Source organism: Herpailurus yagouaroundi, unplaced genomic scaffold (genome assembly GCF_014898765.1).
Source record: "Herpailurus yagouaroundi ecotype Mexico unplaced genomic scaffold, PumYag 165, whole genome shotgun sequence".
Taxonomy (NCBI): Eukaryota; Metazoa; Chordata; class Mammalia; order Carnivora; family Felidae; genus Herpailurus; species Herpailurus yagouaroundi.
Window position 1 is genome coordinate 24893549 of NW_024412406.1, and position 22904 is coordinate 24916452.

The following is a 22904-nucleotide window of genomic DNA, read 5'->3' on the forward strand; positions in this document are numbered from 1 at the left end:
GAAAAAAAAAAAGAATAAAAGCTTACGCTATCCCCAAAGCTTTGCTTACTTCCCGTCTCCCTCCTCCTGCTGCCCAAACGCACAAACACACAAACAAAAAGCTGCTCACTTAAGAGGCGCTCTAAGGATTACAGTAATCTTAAATCTATATTAAAAGTAATCGGATAAAGACTTAAAAAAACCACAGGCGTTGCTGGATGAACAACATGCATCTTTCACGCGCTCTGAAAACTCTGCCTTTGGTATCCACTCACGTACAATGTACTTTTTTACTGCCCTCCTTCGTGCTTTCACTTCAAAACGATGCTATCTGCCTCTATCTTGATTAATTTTAAGCTTCTCACTCCTGTTTCCTAAAGAAAAATGACTCATTCAAAGTGAGAAAAGAGGGTAGGCTTTTTGAAATAGTTTTTTTTTCCCTGTCTCTAGCATTTTTTGTTTGTTTGTTTGTGTGGCAAGAAATGGGAGTTTTCCATTACTTTTTAACAGGAGAGAATTATTTCGCTTGTGCCAAAAGGTGGCTGTTGACGTTCAGTGCTTCACGATCTCTCAAGCTTTTGATTTTAGGCGCAATCCCTGGGTCTAAAAAGAGAAACACAGTAGCAACCATTCGTGGGGTACCTTTCCTTGGTCGGACCTCATGCCGGTAAGTGCCTTGCATTTATCAGCCTCGCCCAACGGGTGTCATGTGTCCCCCTTAGCAGATGGGGAAACTGAGGCTCGGGAAGTCTGAGGGGCTGGCATGAAGCCGGTCCGTCGAAGGAGCTCAGTGTCGACCTCAGGTCTGTTTTCTAAACCTGTGCTCTCCCACTGCTCTGCGGAGACATGGAAACATCTGCGGCTGCAGGGAGTGAAGACGGGCCGGATCTGGACGAGAGCCAGGAAGGAAGGGAGGACGGAACAGAGCAGGCGCCCTCCTCACCACCCCCAACCCAGATGATGCCAGGCCTCTGGCTGCTTTCCTAACGGAACCTCCTTCCTGCTGTGCTGGCAGAATCTGGGAGGCACCGTAGTTAGCGGTACTGGCCGCGCCAGAGGATAAAACAGTGAGGGGGAGTAAGAGGCAGGAGGATGTTCTGAAAACTTTGTGAGACGGCATTCGTAAAATATGAAAAATCGGCCCGATAAACCCAACTTGTGGCGGTGCCCATAAAAGCTCTGCTTGGTCAGATGCTCCAAGGGGATCTCAAAATTGCGCTCTACCCTCCTTGTCGGAAATAATTATTCTATCTTGCTAAGGAAATGACAGCGTCTTCCTAAGGACCGAAAAATAACAATCCAGTCATCCCCGGATGAGATAAAAGCCACATTCTGTCCGGACGAAGCTGGGCCCACCCCTGGGCATGAACCCTTCGGGCCACGGAGACCCACTCAATACGGCAAAGACAGCTTCCTATCATCTCCCTGCCCTCAAGGGAACAGGCCCCTAACGGGACACGGTCAAGCCAGTTTGTACAGACAGAAAGGTCTAGAATGCAGGAAGCGCCAGAGGCATCCCAGTTCATTCAGAGGATGTTTCCTGAACACCTACTATACGCCGGGCCGTGAACAAGATGAACGATACAGACGGGGCTCACGTACACGGCAATACCTAAGAGAAAGAAAGAAAACACGTAGTCCGGTAAGTAGAGCCGCTAAAAGGAAAAACAGATCGTGTATTTTAGCAAGGTGGAAGTTACGGCCGACTTCAGTAAAACAGAGCTTGGCAAAGCGTCGGGCAGGGGGTTTAGGAGAGAATGGAAGAAAGAAAGGAGACACTGAGGGCTGGCGGCTTGGTTCAGGAGGTGATAGCTGGAGGGGAAGCAGGGTCAAGGGAGGGTTTTTTCTTTAAGGGGGTAGAAATGACAGCACGTATGTCTGTGACATGTTTTTGAGACAGAGAGAGACAGAGCGCAAGTGGGGGAGAGGCAGAGAGCGAGGGAGACACAGAATCGGAAACAGGCTCCAGGCTCCGAGCGGTCAGCCCAGAGCCCGACACGGGGCTTGAACTCACGGACTGCGAGATCGTGACCTGAGCCGAGGTCGGCCGCTTAACCCACCGAGCCACCCAGGCGCCCCGCCACCGTTCTTTTTTAAAGAGCTGGAGCAATACCGCGAGGCGGCCGCAGAAGCAATCTGCAGACCGTCAAAGGAAGCATTTTTGGAACAATCAAAAGTATCCCGAGCAGGAGTTAACTCCTTTGTACCCAAGAGCGAGCTCCTTCTCCCAGGACGCGTGTGTACAGACAGCGACCTCCCACCTGTCCGAGAAACATTAGAGGGGATTCCCGGGGCGGGTGGGAGGGCGCGGCTGGCGAATGTCAAGTGCCTCTCCGAGAAGTCGGCTTCTCTGAAACTTCTCTCACTGCCTGGACTTCATTTACCGCGCTCAGAGCAAGAGGACAGGAACGCGAGGACAGACAGCACGTGAAGTCAGCAGAAACATCTGCAGACAGACTGTCCTAAGATACCGAGCACTAGTTGCACAGGTGACAGCAGGACAGTGGCAAGAATGCTCATGATAAGCTGTTGAGGTCTTCCGGGAAAGAGCGGAGAAGCGGAGGGTGTGAGTGAGGAGGGCTGGCTGAAGGAGAGGGGAGAGAAGAGAGAGCAACGCGTCTTGTCAACCGTGGCCGCGGGGACCGAGCTGTGCCTTGCAGGCCGACGACCTTTCTCCCGGCGCTGTTCTCCTGGTTCTCGGTCGGCACCCGGGGTTGATTTCTGACATCTCTTACGGCCCTGAAATTCTTCTCGCAGGGCGTGTCTCCCGATGCAGACTGTGCAGAGTCTTTCGAGCAGTGCACAGCCCCTGAAACTGCCCCACGAGTTTATGGGCTCACCAAGGAAATCACCACGTAGGAGCCGTTCACTGGGCTAAGGAATGATGACAGGTGGTTGATACCTGAAGGTCAGAGGCCGCCTCTAATGTGACCCAGAGCCGGGCGGTTAAACGTGACACCGTGCTACCAGCAGCATTTCGTCTGCGTGTGATGCCTCAGCTCATTTGGGAGGTCACGTCCTCCCAAAGGCTTTTGGAAAACGTCCCTCCACGACTGCAGTTCAGAGATGGGAGTCATTAAATCCTGCAACAGGCGGCCACTGGCTCTGAACTGAGAGATGTCACCAGGAATCACTGGATATAATGCCTGCCTCTCCAAAATGAATGTTTTGATTCATGCCATTTCCCCCTCCATTAGCTTCGAGGGCACCTAACTCCTTTGTGATATTCTTTTTTCTTTATCGATTTCTAGAGGGAGGGCATTGGATTTTTCTCTTTTGTTTAAGAGCTTCAAAGACAGACGGAGGCTTTTCAGTGTTCACCTGTTTTACTTACCAAGGCTCTCTCGATCTCTGCAATTACTGTTTCTGGAACATAAGGAGGTTAGAGCATAAGGAGGTATATCTAGAAAAATATTTCAATAAACGAAGCCAAAATATATACACAGGAAGGCAAAATGACTCCTTCTCAAGCCACAATTGACCATTAAATTGAAATTTATCTAGGGAGGAAACAGGAAAATGGTATTTTTTTTTTTTTAAAGCTAGTGTCTATCTCAGAAAAAAATCTCTTAGCAATCCATATCTCGTCTTTGGACGAAGAACTACTCAACATGCAACTTCTCATTTTTCAGTGTCAGCTTTTTCAAGTATTATGAAAAAGACTATAAAGTGACCTATTTCCTGACACCTACAGAAGGTAATGCGTCATTCCAAAATCCATTTCTCCCACTTGCGGGACAAAACACACCTTCTCTGACAGATGGGAAAGGCCCCTTTACATAATCCCTCCGTCGCCCCCACCCCGACACACGAAAAAGTTACTCTACAAAGTACCTATTAAATGTTGCCTTATAGCTGGACAATCTACTACAACCTTCGGGTCCAACTCTGTAGCCAGAACTGGAATGTTATGGTACAGTGGGGCTATCGAAGATACGGCCTTGCTGGGAACTAGGTAGCAAACTGATACAAGGATTACAGTGATTTTCAAAAAGTAGGATTATCTGAGAAAGCGGTTGGTAGGAGTCCCTCGCAGGAACCGAGGAAGATGGCAGGACCCCTGCGTGCAGGGCAGGCTCTGGACTCAAGCTGGTCTGTGTTTCGAACCTGCTTCCCTACGCTCTAGTCCTGTGACCTTGGGTGAGTCAATTCCCCCGACGTGCTATCCTCTACCTTTCCGTCTCTTAAGTGGAGACGACAACGCCTTCCTCCCTGGGTGGCTCTGAATTTGAGGGGATAGGAAGGACGGAAGGCCCTCAGCCTGGGGCCTGGCATACCGAAGGTGTGTGCTCAAATTTTACAGTAAAGGTGTTACTTCTAATGGAAAGTATTAAAAGCACTTGGTGGTATTGGCAAGTCATTTCTTTGGTCATAATTTTCCAAAACACATGGAGATTCTAGACGTTCTTGTTAAAATAAATGTAGGAGAATGAAAACTGTACCGACAAAAAACAATCTTTCTGGGGTTTTGAGAGGCATCGCATTCAACCTGCTTAGCAATTTGGGGACCAGTGACATCTTTACGGGACTGAGTTTTCCAGTTTGCTAGCATGGTAGGTCACTTCATTTATTTAGATCTTCCCAGATCTCTTTGTCGGAGTTTTACCGTTTTCAGCATACACGTCCTGTACGTGTTTTGTTAGATTTACCTTTAACTATCTCATTTTTTTTTTTTTTTTAGCCATTGTAAACGATAGTGTATTTTTAATTTTAGTTTCCATGTGCTCATGACTAGTGTATAGAAATATAACGGACTCCTGTGTGTTGATCTTGTACCCCGCGACCTTGCTGAATCTGTGTTTTAATTCCAGAGTTTGGTTGTTTTTCTTTAAGTTTTTGGTAGACCCCTTGATATTCTCCAAGGAGACAATATATCAGACAATATAGACAACGAGAAGAAGCCGATAGAAGCAGAGCAGGCCAAAACGAAACAGTGCAAAAGGCAGGAAGAGTATCAAGTAAAACCTCCTATCAGTTACATGCAAACTCACAGAAGATTCTTTTAAGATTTATATAGAAAGGAGGGGCGCCGCTTGGGTGGCTCAGTTGGTTGAGCATCTGGCTCTTGATCTTGGCTCAGGTCACCATGACCTCATGGTTTGTGAGTTCGAGGCCCATGTCGGGCCCTGTGCTATCAGCGCCTGCTTGGGCTTCTGTCTCTCTCTCTCTCTCTCTCTCTCTCTGCCCCTCCCTCTCGTCCGCGGTCTAAAAAAAGTAACAAAATAAACTTAAAAAAATTTATACGGAAAGGCAAACGAACTCTAATAGCTGAAACAATTTTGAGAAAAAAGAATAAAGTGGGGGGAATCGCTCTACTTACTTTCAAGACTTATTAAATAGCCATAATAATAAAGACTGTGTGATACTGTGAAGGGACAGACTTACAGATCAGTGGAACGGAACAGAAAACCCAAATATAGTACCAGTATACTCACACACGAGTACAGTCAGCGTATTTCGACAAAGGTTCAGAAGCGATTCAATGAAGGAAGAATGGTCTTCTCAACAAACAGTACTGGAACAACTGGGCATCCATAGGCCAAAATGTGAATCTTGACCTAAATTTCATACCTTATGCAAAAATTCGGAAAGGATCACAGATCTACTTGTAAGACATAAAACTATTGAATTTTTAGGAGATAACACAGGAAAAAGTCTTTGAGATCCTGGGGCTCGATGAAGCAAAGTTCTTGGGTATGACAACAAAAACGTGATCCAACAAAGGAAACATGGATAAGTCGGACTTATCAAAATTAAAAAAAAAAAACTTTTGCTCTGCGAAAGACCCTGTTACCAGGAGGAAAAGACAAGCTACAGACTCAAAGAAAATAGTCGCCCAATACGTATCTGACAAAGAACTCATATCTGGAATATATAGATAAGTCAAAACTCAACTTAAAAAAAAAAAAGACAATCCAGTTGGAAAATGTGCAAAAGATATGAAGAGATACTTCGACAGACAGGGCATATGAAGGGCAGAAAACACGTGAAAAAGATGTCCCACATCACTAGTGGTTAAGATGACAAAGCAATATCTTCACACGCTTGTTAGAGCAACTAAGATAAAAAAAAGCGCCACCATGAAGATCATGCTGGTGAGGGTGCAGACAAACTAGATCACTGTGTGCACCGAGTAGGAATATTTTCTGGTAGAGACATGCCGGGAAAGAGTTTGGCAGGTTTCTGTTTTTGTTTTTTGTTTTTTGAAAGCTAGGTGTAGACTTACATAGAACTCAAGAATTGTACTCCTGGGCATTCATTCCAGGAAAATGAAAACTATACCCACATAAAACCTATGCATACTTGTTCACAGCGGCTTTATGTGTAATAGTTGAAAACTAGAAGCAGCCAAAATGTCCCTTAATGGGTGACTGCTTCAGCATAAGCATCCCATGGAATGCTTCTCAGAAATCGAAAAGAACTACTGGTCCATGCAACAAGTTGGACGCATCTCAAAGGCATTACACTGGGTGAAAAAAGCCAATATCCAAAATCGTATACTGACTCATCGCAGTTATGTAACATCCTCAAAATTATGTAACTACAGTGATGGAGAACAACACATACATGGCCATGAGGGGCTGGGGGCAGTGTGTACATGTGTGTGTAAGGGGTGTGGAAAGGGAGACCTCTGCATACAGAAGAGGATCTTGACTGCGGTGGTGGTTACTGTACATGTAACTATGTACTGAAACTATACATGTGATGACAGTGACATGTAACTATGTACTGAAACTATACATGTGATGACAGTGACATATGTATGGCATCCCACACGTTGTCCCAATGTCCATTTCTTGGCTTTGATCTCTGATCTTTGATACTATACCATAATTCTATCAGACATAACCATGGAGACAGAGAGTGCTGGGAGATGGTACGTAGCATTTCTGTTATCTTTGTAACTTTCTATGGATCTATAATTTCAGAATAAAAAGTAAAAAAAAAAAAAGAAAAAAAAAAAAGCCTTGCCCAGGACACAGGGCGGAAACACACAATCTGTTTCCCAAATAAGTGAAAAATCATTACTTTAAAAATAACACAAATTTGGGGGCACCTGGGTGGCTCAGTTGGCTAAGCACCTCACTTTGGTTCAGGTCATGATCTCATGGTTTGTGAGTTCAAGCCCCGTAGGCTCTGTGCTGTGAGCACAGAGCCCAACTGCCGATCCTTTGTCCCCCTCACTCTCTGCCCCTCCCCTAGTGGCGCGTGCGCTCTATTTCTCAAAAAGAATAAACGTTTAAAAAATTAATTAAAGGGGCACCCGGGTGGCCCAGGTGGCTAAGCATCTGACTTCAGCTCAGGTCATATCTCACATTTTGTGGGTTCGAGTCCCACATTGGGCTCTGTGCTGACAGCTCAGAGCCTGGAGCCTGCTTCCGATTCTGTGTCTCCTTCTCTCTCTCTGCTCCTTCCCCACTCACCCTCTGTCTCTCTCTGTCTCTCAAAAATGAATAAATGTTAACAAAAATTTTTTTAATTAAAAAAATAAAAATAAAACAACACAGATTTAAAACATAATAGGTTTTACGATAATAGTTCTATAAAATAGGTTCTACTATAGAAATTAACATGTTTGTCAGATTACGAGACATTTTATATGGAGAAATGAGCTTTAACATTTCTCAGATTTTCATATTGAGAAACCAACCTGAGACTCAAGCTTTGGCCTCAAAATAAAAAAATGGGACCGTGTTTTCTAAATTGCTAGGAGTTTCTAAAATGAAACTTTGTTTCGAAAAAAAAAAAGTGTTTTTCCCTTATTACAGTTCAGAATCTGGCCTGGATTGTAATATGCTATTTAAATAGTACTGAAGAGGGGCGCCTGGGTGGCGCAGTCGGTTGAGCGTCCGACTTCAGCCAGGTCACGATCTCGCGGTCCGGGAGTTCGAGCCCCGCTTCAGGCTCTGGGCTGATGGCTCGGAGCCTGGAGCCTGTTTCCGATTCTGTGTCTCCCTCTCTCTCTGCCCCTCCCCCGTTCATGCTCTGTCTCTCTCTGTCCCAAAAATAAATAAACGTTGAAAAAAATAAATAAATAAATAGTACTGAAGACAGTAATGTACTAACCTGAGAACTTACTCATGCTTATGAAGGTACCGAGCTGGAAGTATTGGAGATGAGGTTTAGAGATAAAAGAAATTTCACACACGCATAGTGTTCTTTGAAATTGTTTCCCAAAAAGTGTTTTCAAGGAAAAATTTCATATGTAATTCAAACAGAGCAAAAAAAACCAAAAAACAAAACAAAATTTTTTTTTCTTAACAAAACAAACAAAAAAACCCAAAAAAAACCCCAAACAGAACAATTACAGATTTCAATGATTTCCTACTCCAGATTGAAGTGCTTTAAACTTATTTTAACAAGAAATTTAAAAAAGAATTAGCATCAAAGAAAGAGGATTTGGGGCAGAGCGGACTTCACGGTCTAGCAAACTTGAAAGGAACAAATCATTTTTTCTTCTTAAATTCCGCAGTAACTGATTTAGAGGAACAAGATTCAATGATTTCACATTTGGCATTTCCTAAGCGTTCCCCATTCATTCTATATATTTTTTTTCTTTTTTTAAAATTAATTAATTAATTTATTTTTTTGGGACAGAGAGAGACAGAGCATGAACGGGGGAGGGGCAGAGAGAGGGAGACACAGAATCGGAAACAGGCTCCAGGCTCTGAGCCATCAGCCCAGAGCCCTACGCGGGGCTCGAACTCACGGACCGCGAGATCGTGACCTGGCTGAAGTCGGACGCTCAACCGACTGCGCCACCCAGGCGCCCCATTCATTCTATATTTTAAATGACCATGCTAGCACAGATGTATGTAAAGTCGGTGGGAAAGTTTTAAAAACACGTGCTTTGCGAATTTAAGTTCTATTTAAGTATGGGATAGGTAATGTAACAAAGGCGATTTTCCTACCCTCTGGCACATCTTAAAACGTACCGGTCAGGTTTACGGTGTTGCCTCCTCCTTGCCTCTGCCTGTCTTTACACGCGTCACTAGGGTGCAGCCTATTACGGCATTTCTGGGATTGAAAGACTGCGAGCAAAGATAATGAAAAAAGTGAGGTGTGCATTGTAACATGGAATCCCGATGTTTACGTATAGCTAGTCTGTCAGATCTGTTTGGATTTGGGAATGAAACTTTGTTGGCGGACAGTGCAACCCAAGAATAGATCCAGTACAACTTTTCTGAGCAATGGTCTACTATGCTTCGCTAGCAAGAAAGCTGAGGGGTTCACGGTAGATTTTACCATCAGAACGGCATGAAGAATCTCATCTGGTCCAATTCATTTTACTTCAGGATGACTGAATATCCTAATTAATCTACTGAAGGTTCTGCCAATATACGTATGGCCTCTCATCTGTAGGCCAGAGACCAGGGCTAATTATTACCCCAAGAGTGGCCAAGAAGATGTTACTTGGGAACCCTGTCTTCCTTTTTAGAGATGAATGCTTCCATTATTATCTTCTCTAGATTGACACTCTTATTAAATAACCAGGGATCCTCCCCCCAGAAGAAGAAGTTAAAAAAGATAACAGAGAGATAAAGTAAGGCAGATTAGCAGAGGTGCAAAAGAGCAAATCCAATTAAGAAGAACTGTTTCCTATACGGATCTCATATCCTCCTCATTTGTGTAGAATCAGGAGAACACGTTTTCTCTATAAATAGAAGAGAACTGAATCCCTGTCACAAACACTATTAATTAACTTAGAACTCTGCTTTCATACTGTCTTCCCGAGTAAGTCCGGACAGCAAGAAGCTGTGTCTCAGACTCTACAGTCAGGACAGCTATGCAAACGTGTCTGGCACAGCCGACAGATCCTTTCTCAACTGATCCTTATAAAGCATAAGTCATGTCAATTAAATAATTTATAATTAGTGTCGGTGTGCAAAATCTTTACCGTATCATGTTGATGTGTTACAGAATTTAGCATTTTCTGCACGGTGTTTTCTAAAGGTGGATGCCTCATGTGGAGAATACAGTTAGAGCAACGGCTATAATTTGAATAACCCAAGATGCATCTAAAGCCAGTGGGGGGAAAAATACCAAATGTGACTTTCGGTTCAGAACGGTCGCGTGATTTCTTGTATCTCCTTTCATTCCGCGAATCTTGTTAACATGAGACGAGAAGAATAAAAAGGGCAAAAAAAGAGTAAGAGAGACACAAAGCAGAGGAATGGATAGTAGCTAACCTAACGGGACGCTGGAAATTAAATCGAACTGTGTGTCAGAAGATCCCAGTGACAAGCCAGTGGATGTTCCTGGCAACACCCCCAAAGAGGCAGGACCCTTGCACAGGACAGGCCCAGAGTGGAGGGCTAGAAAGCAAGCTGAAAGCATGGAGCCTGTGAAACTCCGAACACAGTACTGGGGGGCCCCTGGGGGGCATGAAGGCAAGTGTCCCCCCTCCCCCATCTCTGCCATCACCCGCGGGGCTCCAGGTGGGCAGCGCTGGGCCCAAAGCAAGACTGAGATACAGTGAAGGCACCAGCACGGGGAGGAGGAATAGGCCTATGTCTCACTTCCTCTGCCAAACTCTCAATGCCAACAGCAGGACATAAGATGCTTTCCGGGAAGGAATTTTTTCCCTCGGAAGAAACCGATCAGATCGGGTAGGGGTGTGTGTGTGTGTGTGTGTGCGCGCATGCATGCACGTGTGTGCTGGGGCAGAGGGAACAGGGCACCTCCTTAAGTTTAGGGGTTCCAATCTGGAGAAGGTGGCTCAGCACAGGGTTTCATACAGTGCATTTCTCCATCCACAGCTTTTACCTTCTCGCACGGAGACCCTGATCTGATTCTCAGTAACTCCCTTTTAAGTGGTAATGGGCGGCCAAGACTCTAACATGAAAGCCAGAGACCAGAATAATCAAACAGAAAAAAAGAAACCTGGAGGAAAACAAGATACTCAAAGGACATTTGAAGAAAACTTCAAAAGGCTTAGGAAATCATTTAGAGAAATAAGTAAAGATATTGCAGCTCCAAAATAAAAAACAAACGCTCCCTTAAAAAAAAAAAAAAAGCAAAAATAAGAGCTGTTAATTAAATACTGAATTGAAATAAAGATTCCATAGGAGAATCTGAAGGAACATCAGGGAGCTTTCCCAGAAGGTAGAGCCAAAAACCAACAAACAACAAAGTTAGGAAATAGTTAAGAAAAAAGGTGATGACATGAGAGGCTCCATCCAGAAGTTCCAGTATTCAAGTAATAAAGATTCTAGGCAAAGACAATAGAGATTAAGGTGGCAGAGAAATTATCTAAGAAATACTACTAAAAACTTAGTCATGGGGGTGCCTGGGTGGCTCAGTCGGTTAAGCGTCCGACTTCAGCTCAGGTCATGATCTCACGGCTCGTGAGTTCGAGCCCCACGTCGGGCTCTGTGAGGACAGCTCGGAGCCTGGAGCCTGCTTCGGATTCTGTGTCTCCCTCTCTCTCTCTACCCGTCCCGTGCTCACACTCTGTTTCTCTCTCTCTCAAAAATAAATAAACATTAAAAAAAAAAAAAAAAAAAGAAAGGTTAGTCATGGAAGGACACAGGCATCCAGGGCCAGGACAAGCAGTCCCAAGAAGAAAGACCAAAGAAACCAAAGACTAAAAGAAACCAAAAATTCACGGTAAGTCACATCACTGTGAAATCTCAGCCCATCAGGATCAAGAAAAGATCTTTTTTAAAAAGCTTCGAAAGAAAAACAGGACACATACAGGCGCCCGAATGGCACTGTCCTTCTTCAGAGCAGCACCAGATGCCAGAAGATGATGGTGCCGTGTCTCCAAAATTGAGGGGACGTGTTCGTTTAACCCGCGGTCACATGCCCAGGCACTCCTTCTTCAAGCAGGAGGGTCGAATAAAGACACTTTTTAGGAACGCGGGGATTCAAAAGCACCCCTCCCAGGCAACTTTATTCAGGGAACGTACAGAGGGTGTGCTTTGTCAGATGGCAGAACAAACCCAGAGGGAAAACGCCCAGGAATCCAAGAAGAGAGACGGTCTCCCCCCGGCCCCCTCCGCTGTCTCGCATTGTCTCGCACTGTGTTGAGAAGTCACAGCACAGCCCCTGTGGGGGGGTTTTAAGAGTAACCAAGAAATGACCCTGGGGGATAAAGAGCTCCAGGAAGGAGAGACATATGAGTATTTATAATTAAAGGCACCATGTATGCATACGGGCAAAGGCGATCGATGGCCCTCTGGTTTCCTCCCCAGGCTCAGATGTCACTTCTCAGACCAGCAGCCACACAGCATGTACATTCCCATTACAGTCCCATTAAATGCTTACCTTTCTGCATACGCTTGCCACTAACCGAAATCTTATCTGTTTGTCGGTCTCCTGCACCAGAAGGTAAGCTCCCTGAGGACAGCACGGCATCTGTCATTCGCCTCTGTATCTCCGGTGGGCATCACTAGAGTCAAGTGATTGGAGGAGCAAAGGGGAAGTGAGGAGGGAAACAGGATTCTCATATGCCTCCGGGGCAGCTTCGTCTGAGCATCCCCTGAACTGGAGCTTTTCACGGGCGACACTCTGCGTCCCTAACCCTTCAGCTCCACCTCACGCGGACGTTGTCTGGACAGGCGAGGGATGTGTCTGTTGGACAGCTGCCTCAGCCGACTCGGATTGCAGTCACCCCTCCAGTGTTTTAAATCACTGTCCCCTCTTCTCCCTGTCTTACGGCTCGGTGTCTCCACCTTGGGGACTTCGTGGATCCCAGAGGCATCTTCTTAAAGGCTAGATTCTTTATATCAGGGCTCTTGGGCAGATAAGGCAAAACCTCAACAACGTGGGTGAGGTATTCCCTCCCTTTGAATTCTTGAGCAGATTATTCGCTGTGGATTATCCTTATCTATAGCAAAAGGGCAGCCCGCTCTGGGATGGGAAGGCAGTCCGTAAGCAAGTATTCTGATACAAAAATAAACTACAGAGAAAGAAGTTCACCTGTTGAAATACCAGACTTACTCCCGGAGGTGCCCTGCCTGGAATTTCTCCTGGTAGCTAATAGGTATCAGTGGGGCTATTCTCTTATTCCTACATCCCCCATCATTCTTCACCATTAAATAGCGTACAGGGCATTCCAGACAAGAAAAGCTAAATCAGGTAGGTCAAAAGGGAACCACCCAGAAAAAGTGATTTCCCAAAGCGATCTCAGTAAGAAAGCAACATGTTAGGTGTACAGGGCAGGGGGGTTTCCCCCATAATGATAAATATTTATGAGCACCTACAATTTGCCTGTCTTCTTAAAATACGCTCAGGCCATGGGCCCTTCCTCAGCCTCTGATAGAATTATCAGAAATCGTGTGCCCTTGCGGAAGGTGCCCTTGGAGTCGCTCAGTCAGGGACACAGGTCTGGGAGGCAGGATGTTCTGCCCACTGGTTTGGTGACGGTACAAATAGCGACTGAAAGCATGAACCCGGACGTCAGACGGATCTTGGCTTCACTCTGGGCTCCACGGCCTACCGACTGCATGTCCCTGGAGCAGATTACGGCTTTCTTGACAGCAAAGGAATGGCACATACAACCTACCTTACCAGATGGCCGTGGACTTAAAATGACGTAACACGTACAGAGCACCTAGCAGGCAGGTGAGTGCCGAAGGGCACAGCTGTCACTCTCGCCGCACAGAGAAGGCTGAGAAGCAGGACAGTCCCAAAGAACGTCTGAAAACAAGTCAGCGGGAGGAAGCGAAGCCACCGGAGTCGTCTGAATCTATTTTATGGCGACTGCGGCGAGACGACTACAAGGACCCACGAGTAAAGCAAAGCATACGTCTCGACCAATTTGTCAAAACCCTGCCGATGAGAAGCGAGTTACTTGGAGCATTGGATCTACTATCACAACGAGAAATTTACGTACCGCCATTTCCCCAAACCCCGATAAAGAGAAAACAAATTAAGATAAAAGGAAGCATGCAGGCTAACTTTCTTCAGATTTGCTACTCGATTTCCATTTGTTCCATCCTGAATTTCAGCTCAGCCATCCCGAGACAGCAGGCACGAGGATGGGCACGTATCCGAGTTTCTCGGGCTACAAGAGGATACCCTTACCCTCCCTGTTCAGAAGACTCATGGATCATACGAATTCTGAATGTTTAAAGTAATAATGTCTGCAGGCGATGTTAAAACGAGGCTCTGCAAAGGAGATTCGAAGGCCAGAAGCACAAGTACGGTTGAGTGGTTTTTTTTAGACGTGTCAGTATTATGATGTGTTTTAGCGTCGTAAAGTTAGATGGTTTTCCCCAGTCTGCACCAAACTAACATCTGAAATGGTAGCTGTAAAAAAAAGAGGTGCTTTGCTAACCACACTTGTAAGGTTCAGAGGGGGACGTTTTGGAGTCTTTACCCTCAATGGCACGGAAGATATTGACAACAGTAGTTGCTACAGATCCTGCTGATTTGCAACTGAAAGTATGAGTGTGTTGAGTAAAAGCATCGCTCTTAATGCAGGCTCTGTGGAAGCATCCTGGCAACCGGTACCGTGGTCACGCATCCCCCTCGATGAGAAGCCCCTGCTTAGAAGTAACCGTTGGCAATGAAGCTTTCCACGGAAGCTGGCCACGTAGCTAAGCTGCCCGCCACTATTCTGATGCAGCGCTTTGACCTGACGTTTGGTCCCTCCCGCCTCCTGCAAAAATAGATGACCAGTTTGGGGAATGAAAAGCGTTTGAAATCTGAATGCCCTGCAATGTATCTGGCTCCTTTCCCTTTTCGTTTTCAGTAAGAGGCCAGACGTTTGTAGCTCTTGAGATGTGAATGATGTGCGCTTCCTCACTGTGCCAACCTACAGTACCCCGAGTACCAGGGATTGGCGTTTCCAGGATAGAATACGCGCATTCATCAAATTTATGAGAAATGATGTCATGGAATAAGGTCAGTAGAGAGAGGAGGAAAGAGACAAGAAATCTCTTGGGATCATGGCAATGGTATTATTATCAATATAGAGATTGATGGTAACCAGGTAAACTTTTTTTCTTTTTTAATTTAAGGTTCCTGACATTAGCACACATAAGATCTATCTTTTTTATAACTAAGGACCTTATTCTAGAATCTTCCTGAGACTTTCTGGAGGCCGAGAGATTTCACAGTATTGCATAAGTGTTTATAAAGATACTTTTTGAAATTTTTAAAATGCTGTCCTTTATTTAATCTCTTTTTGTTTTCTAAAGAAACTAAGTTTAATGCGGATTAAATAGGGAGATTGTAAAAATGCCTTGGTTATAGACTATGTTTATTAATATACACATGCATTAGGTGCCTCATACATAGGAGTAATGATTACAGAAATAACTCCTGGCTGGTGCTTCCTGTAGGTGCCTTATGAATATGAACACATTGACGCCTACAACAGTTAGGAGGGGCTATTACTGTCCTTCACTTTACAAATGAAGAAACTGAGGCCCTAAGATGTTACGATGTTCAGTAATTTCCTCAAGAAAATGCCCGCCCGACCACGGCTAGAAAGAAGTAGGGCTCGAATGCAAACAAGGCAGTCTGGGTCCGCGCCAGACGTCTCTCGGGGTCACGTGTGGCCAACAAAGGAAGTGCAGTGCTCAGAGGCAAAGAGGCCCCCCATATCTGCCATTCCCACTTTTGGCAATCGTTCTGTGGCTCTGTGCTTCTCCATGCAAACTGGGGCCTCTGCAGCTCTCCCCTTTCTAAGTTTTCTCTGGCTCTTTGGCTGAATGTTGGTTCATGGATTGTCCCACTGGGGAGTAAACTTGAACAAACCCCTCTTTGTTCCCGTATCTGCGTCCAGCTGCCACCAAGAAAGCGGTGCCCAGAATCGTATCAGCTCTTCTCGTGTAGCTCAGCTTGCCTTCTGCTTTATTGGACTCACAGAAACCACTTCACTTAGGTTCCCTAATTGGTTTACCTATGATCGATTTTTTTTTTTTTTTTTTTTTTCCTGCTTAAGGGATTCTGGACGGGGCTAGCACAAAAATGCTGGAAAATAAGCCCACCACAAAAGAGGCCCTTTGCTTGAAGCCATCCCATGGGGTCCCGAGACACGTGCTTTCTAGCCTTACCACTTGTCCTTCTTTAGGTCTTGAGCGAGCTTCTAGCCTTAGAATCCTAGAGGCAGCCCCCAAATGCTGTGTGCATCACACTCAGGAGAAGCTTGAAAAGGTTTGCGGTTAACAAACCATTCCTGAGGCTCTACAGTCTATTATATCCCCCAGCCTCCAGAATCCAGAATTACAAGCCTGAAATGGAAGAAATTCTGGACAGGAACAAACAAGGTAACTTGCTTATCTTTTCCTTATCTCTTCCAAATAGGATGAATGCTCATTCGTTCACAATCTCTGGATTTATTATCACGACACATCTGAATAAATGTCAGCGTCTGTAAGAAGGCTCCCGAAACCTTCAGAATACGCTTTTATTCTACTGATGGGTTAGCGAACTATTGAAAGTACTAAGGAACACATCTGGTCTGAATGTTAGGGTTGGCATATTTGTATGTTCAACAGGTATGGTAGCTCCTTCCACATTCAGGCAAGATTCTGTATGTCAAAGAGGGAGGTTTCATTGAGGAAGAGATCTCTGAGCCAAGTTCTGGAGGAGGTGAGGGGGAGATCACAGAAATACTGCAGAAAGACAGATGCAGAGGCCTTAAGGCACATGTGTGGTGAGCATGAGAGGGAGGAGGGGGGCCACCTAAGGGGCGCCATACTGTGCGATGCTACAAAGGCCATAACCACCTCCATGCGAACAGGTGCCGCTGTAGCGTTTCAAGCCCAGGAGTGAGGATTTGGACTCAGGAGTTAGCCTGGGCTCTTTGGAATAGGCTGTAGGGGACAGAATGGAAGCAGGGACCAGTTAAGAGACTACTGCAATGATCCCAGCGCTTTAGATCTCAATCACAGCAGTGGAACCGTAAGAACCAGTCATTTCCTGGAAACGTACCGAAGGCGGGGCCAACAGGATGAGGACATATTTATTTATTTACTGTCTGTCTCTCACGCTAGTATTAAGTTGCGCTGGAGCAGCCTTGGTTTGCTTTGTTCTCTGCATCTCCAGAGCCCAGAACAGTCCCGGGCACGCAGGCCCCTGGCAATGTCCGCTGAATAAGTAAAGGAACCTGTCAGACTCTGGAGTGCTACCAAGAGGCTAAACTAGGATTCCAGTCCAGGGGTTTCTCACTCCCACGTTCCAGTTCATAATGACTATGCTGTTCTGCTTCTACTAACATAGTTTTTTTATCAGGAATAAGAGGTCCCCCCCCCCAAGTTATACTCAGCGTAACACACTTCTTAGCATCTGAGTAAGGCACGCACTGTATCATTAGTGTGTGTGCAGTGTCGACATCTGGAAGAAAAGGGTCAGAAATGAGGCAAAGTTCCCAAGAAGCTCCTACGTACTCTAACATGACTTTAGCATGGCCTTGGTTAGTGTGTGTGTGTGTGTGTGTGTGTGTGTGTGTGTGTGTGTGTAGAACTTACTATCTGGTAAAGATACTATGTTAATAGCACTCTATAGTTACACAAAAGACATACAAGGGGAATTCTGTTTTGTAGTTCCACAAAAAAAAAAAAAAAAAAAAAAAAAAATGGAAAATGAGCCAGAGAAACAGTCTTTAAGAAACTGAATGGGATGGGGCATTGAGGCCGGCACAAGCAAGTGAACAATGAAATATTTTAAATAACGGTGTTAGTCCAGATGAGTCACAGGTTCGGAGGAAAATGGGATTTTCCTGGAACTTACAGTGATCCAACCACAAATTAAAACAACAAACCTGGGGCGCCTGGGTGGCGCAGTCGGTTGGGCGTCCGACTTCAGCCAGGTCACGATCTCGCGGTCCGTGAGTTCGAGCCCCGCGTCGGGCTCTGGGCTGATGGCTCGGAGCCTGGAGCCTGTTTCCGATTCTGTGTCTCCCTCTCTCTCTGCCCCTCCCCCGTTCATGCTCTGTCTCTCTCTGTCCCAAAAATAAATAAACGTTGAAAAAAAAAATTAAAAAAAAAAACAAAAACAAAAACAAAAAAAAACCTTCCGGGAGACAGGAACAGATAGCCTGAGAGCACCAAACTAACTCTAGAGGTCTGATGCCAATTAAGATGACCTGTCATATCACCCTTAATCAGAGGACAGCACAGCATGAAGTCTGGGGAGACACCTGCTGGGTTTAGATAGTGCCTCTACCCGACTAGCTAAATGTCCTTTGGCAAGATACTTACATTCTCTGTCTCAATCTCCTCATCTGTAAAAAGAGATAAAAAATATTACCCTTCTCCGAGGATTAAGTCAGGATTAATTATACTAACACATGCAAAACATATAGAACTGCTCCTGGCTCATATCGATAGTTAGCCCTTACCGAACACTTGGTTGTTTCACCTAGTGACTTTGTCTCTCAGCTCGGGGCCAGAAAAGGCCCCTAAAGCCCCCCCCCCCCCCCCCCCCCCGCCCCTACCAACGTGTCCAGCTAACTTTAAGAAGGGGAATCCCTTTTGGGTGTTTCAGTCCAGAAGGAGGAGCCTTGCGTCCTGTGCCTGGGGTTCAAAAGAGGTGAACTGGGAGTCTCATCAAGAATGCAAAATCACTGAGGTCAATGTGAGGCTGGCTGGGACGAGGAAGGCCACTGGGCCCGAGAATGAGCACACTTGGAGAGAATGCCAGTGAGTGTTACACATAATTATAGCTTTCAAAGAAAGTTCTGAGAATCCACGGAAATATTTCATTTATTACTCTATCATTACCAGAATAAATCATTATGAAATACCAATCTATTTGACCTGAGGAACAACAATGATGATTCTAGGAATAATTCTCTCAGACTGATACACTCTCTTGTCACGGAAAGCGGACAAGTTATAGATGGAACCTAGCAGGACTTGTGATTCCGTCTCATATCATAGTGATCATCTGGGAAGAGTGTCTCCCTCTACAAATATTAGTCTTTGAGTTATTAGTGAGTCTTTCCCTTCTTAAGGGACAGGGTAGGCTCATTAAAGACCCAGAGGGCAGGACAGAGCAAACTTCCTACGTTTGCAGATGACATTAATGTAAAGGCAGGATGTGAGTTACTTTAAAACAGAGAATACCAAAATAAAGCGACAAGGGGGCTGTGAGTGAGCACGAACCTTTTAAAAAATGATGAAGAACTCACTTAAACTCTCCTCTGACATTTATTTTCCATGCTTACTAGGCTTTAGCCAAGACGTGAGTCCAAAGCAATTCTGTGCACGGATACCTATGAAACACCATTAAAGATCCGTACCCAGGAGACCCTTCTTTATTAACGGATCACCCCCACTCAGCGATTTGCTTCCTTCTTTGCAGGAAACTATAAAAGATCCCTTAAAACCATAAAGCCAGATGATGTTTCCTATGGGAGTGTTCTTGGGAAGACAAAGCTAGAAATTGTTTCCAGGTTTCATGGGAATCAGCATGCATCTGGAATGAGGCCGGATCAGGTCAGGGCTGCATATACCTAAGAGGTGGGGCCGCAAACCCGCCAGGGGGACCCAGGGACCAGGTCCGGCCCTCAGCAGCACCCTATACAGCACAGGGTGTCACAGGGGAGTCACAGACAGGTGACATTCACCTGCAGGGTGAGTGAGGATTGTTACCAGACCTACAAATGCTCAAGGTACAGATCTAGATACTTGGGACTTGGAACTCTAGCTTTTTACAAGGTTATATTCATGATGTTTCAAGCAAAAACGAGTTAGAACTTCCTTGTAAAAACTACCAAGTAAGCTGTCGACAGGATGATATTAATTTTAAACTTGAATATCGTGATTTTAAACAGCACTAAAAAACAACGCCAGAAGGATTTGCTTTTTACCAATGACCTTTTGCTTTACGTGTAACTAATCTGAATTACGGGTATCTGGATAACTGAGGGTGAATTTGTTTTTATCTCAGTTAAACAAGACATGGAAAGTGCCTACCACAGTGCCAGGCACAGACTGTGTGCTCAGTGAGTGACTGACAGAGTGCAGAATTAATCCCTCACTACTTTCCACGGTTGGGGGAGGAGGGGCTGGTGCACCCAGAAATTAGAATTCGTCTTTGCACTCAAACTCATCACATGTCTATTTGAGGATCCAGACAGTTTGCTTAAATAAGCATTTGTGACGGTATCTTTTACTTATTAAAGTTTATTTACTCTGGAGCTCTCGAGATAGAGTGTGAGCAGGGGAGGGGCAGAGAGAGAGAGAAAGAGAGAGAAGGAGAGTCCCAAGCAGCCTTTGTGCTGTCAGCACAGCTGACCTTGGGCTCGATCTCACAAACCTCGAGATCATGACCGGAGCCAAAACCAAGAGTCAGACACTTAACTGACTGAGCCACCCAGGAGCCCCTGTGATGGTATCTTCTCAAAGTAGTTTATATACTTGCATATCTGTGTTTATTGATGATTCATGGTTATTATATAACTATAGTACATAGAAACCCTGCCTGGAGATGTCTGCTGTTTTACGTTTCTGGTGTTCCTCATGGAATCAGGCTATTAGTTCTAATTGGCCATTATTCTTGGGTCCAGAAGTTTCCTCACCCCTTTGCAATTCCTGCTTCTAATCTACTGAGTTCAAAAAGAATTAAATTAAATTAAATTAAATTATAAATTAAAAATTTTAAAGTCTGCAGTAAATGTAAGCCAACAAGATATCGATTGAATGGACAGTTTAGGAGTGGAGGGCATATTCTGGTGCCATTATATCTAGACAGCCATTTTCTGAGCACAGCATTATTTTTTAAACTTAGGGGGTACATGAGGGCAGGGTCTCATACAAGACGAACACGTGTGTTTAGAATGTTGCTTTATATTTGCAAAAAGAGATTCACGGAATTGTAAATAAATACAAAACATAAAATTATCTCCATAAAGATTAATTAATTCTCATTATTCAGAAGTCCAATGTTTTTTTGTAACATAAAATTTATGAATTGCTATCATCAAGTAACAATATTCAATCAAATCCGTTTCATACAATTAAGCATTACACTATCTTCTAAAAGTGATGTTCTAAAACAACGTTTTAAAGGTTTTATTTTTGGCCTCCTATAATTTGGAATCTATTTTCCTGGAGCAACTTTTATAGCTATTTAAAGACTAACCTTTTATTTGAGGAATAATCACCATCAGTGTTCCCGCCCCACCCCCCACCATGTCACTCAAAACGTCTGGCACAATTTTACACTATTGTTCAAGTGACATGTTCAAATGCCTGACGTATAAATGACTTTCTGTGGAAATTTTCTCAAACACTGAAAAAAAAAATCCCCAAAATCTGTTCTTTCAATCTGATTTTCTAACCCCTGTTGGTCTGCATTTGAAATAAAAGAAAGTGTAATACTGGGCTGATGACACAGTCCAAATCAAGTTCTGAAGTAATTTTTTAGAAAAGAAAAAGAATCTTTGGTCAGAGGCTCTGATTTATGGTAAAGAAAGAAAGAATAAGGAAGATAATGCTACCGCGTAAAATACACCACGTAAGATACGCAAAAAACGCTGTTACCTTTACTTAACACAGAACTAACTTTTCATTACACACAACTTAGGGTAACACTTCCAACTATGACCCCTTTCTGAGCCATTTTATGGGCCACCGATTCTCCAAAGAAAAATTGAAGTTTTAATCATCTTAACCAGTTCCTTTCTTTTTTCTCTCCTAATTAAAACGCACAATAATGTCAGCAATAAACTTCATCAATAAACCAACAGATTCCTGTTTTCCTTTTTCTAATCATAGCAGTTGGTAGTACTTTCTGGTTTGGGGCAAACAGACTGCTAAGTACATTTCCTCATCCAAACAAATGAGTATGATGATACGATCGTCTGCCTTGAAGAGTTTCTTGAATAAATAATTCTAACCAGCCCCAAATGTAAACAATGGCTATGAAGTAGGTAGCGAGTTTAATTCCTGCTAGCCCCAAATCTTGGATTACTTCTGTTGGATGGAACCTTCAGGCCTCTGGGAACCCCACCGCTCAGTTTCTCAGGACTGCCGTCCCTTCTGTGGTTCAGTCGATGACCGTGGAAGAGAAGAATAATCAGAATAAACATGGAAGGCACGAGGTTCCCAACTTTTCTGTTCGGCCTTGTCTCTGAGCCACTCACTACAGCCTTCGAATGAGCAGATTGAATACGTTACAGTAGACTGTTCTCTCCAGGCCGGACTCACTTCCGTGGTAGATGAATTGCAAGGAAGGACAGATTAACGACTCGAGGGCACGAGGGTGTTATTTGGTGGAAGGGTCACCAATCATGGCAGGCGGGATGGCGCTGGCTCAGATGGCCACTCCGGCAATCCCACAACCTTCTGCTTTTCTGATGGCAGGGGGCGTGCCTGCTGGCCCTCTGGATTCTCCATCAGTGTCCCGGGCACCTTGCCACTGTGTGGGATCGTCCGGGATCTTCCACGTGTGGCTGGGCTGACGTATGAGGAACTCTAGACGAGCCCCCCCTCCCCAAACTGCCCTTCACATGCTGCCTGGCCAGTAACCAGAAAGGGGGCCTACACAGAGTTAGTGCTGTGGAAAAACTAAACTCCCATGTTTCAGGGCCCTTCGTCGAAACAGCTTCTGTGCCTTTGTTTGAGGCCAACGAGTAAACTCAGCCCTAGAGACTCTACGAGTTCTGTTTACGTAGACTCTCACCGTGGCCAGATACGTACAGCCGAAAAATATTCCCGCAAATACGACGTGCCGTTTATAAAATTGGATTTCAGTCTTTATTCTTACCCTGTGGCTACCCGGGAGTGGATTCAAACTTTCGATCAGTCACTCATCTGGTCCTCCGATAAACTTTATTCATGGAACAAGGACCTTGGGCCAAGGGTGGTTGGTGGTGCTGAATGTTTAGGGCTGAGGTAGAAGTGATAAGCCGATTCAGACAGAGAACCTCACAGTCTAGCGGGGAAGATAAACATGGAGCAGGCACACAACCACACAATGTGTGACATGCTATATGAGAGAGCAAGTATTTCAATCCAAAT

The 22904-nt window shown here is 44.8% G+C and overlaps 1 protein-coding gene across 4 annotated transcripts in view; it reads right to left on the reverse strand.

Moving 5' to 3' along the window:
* Positions 1 to 22904, reverse strand: part of FAM110B (family with sequence similarity 110 member B) — a 127126-nt gene that overhangs the window by 15536 nt on the left and 88686 nt on the right. The gene's annotated exons all lie outside the window — the stretch shown is intronic.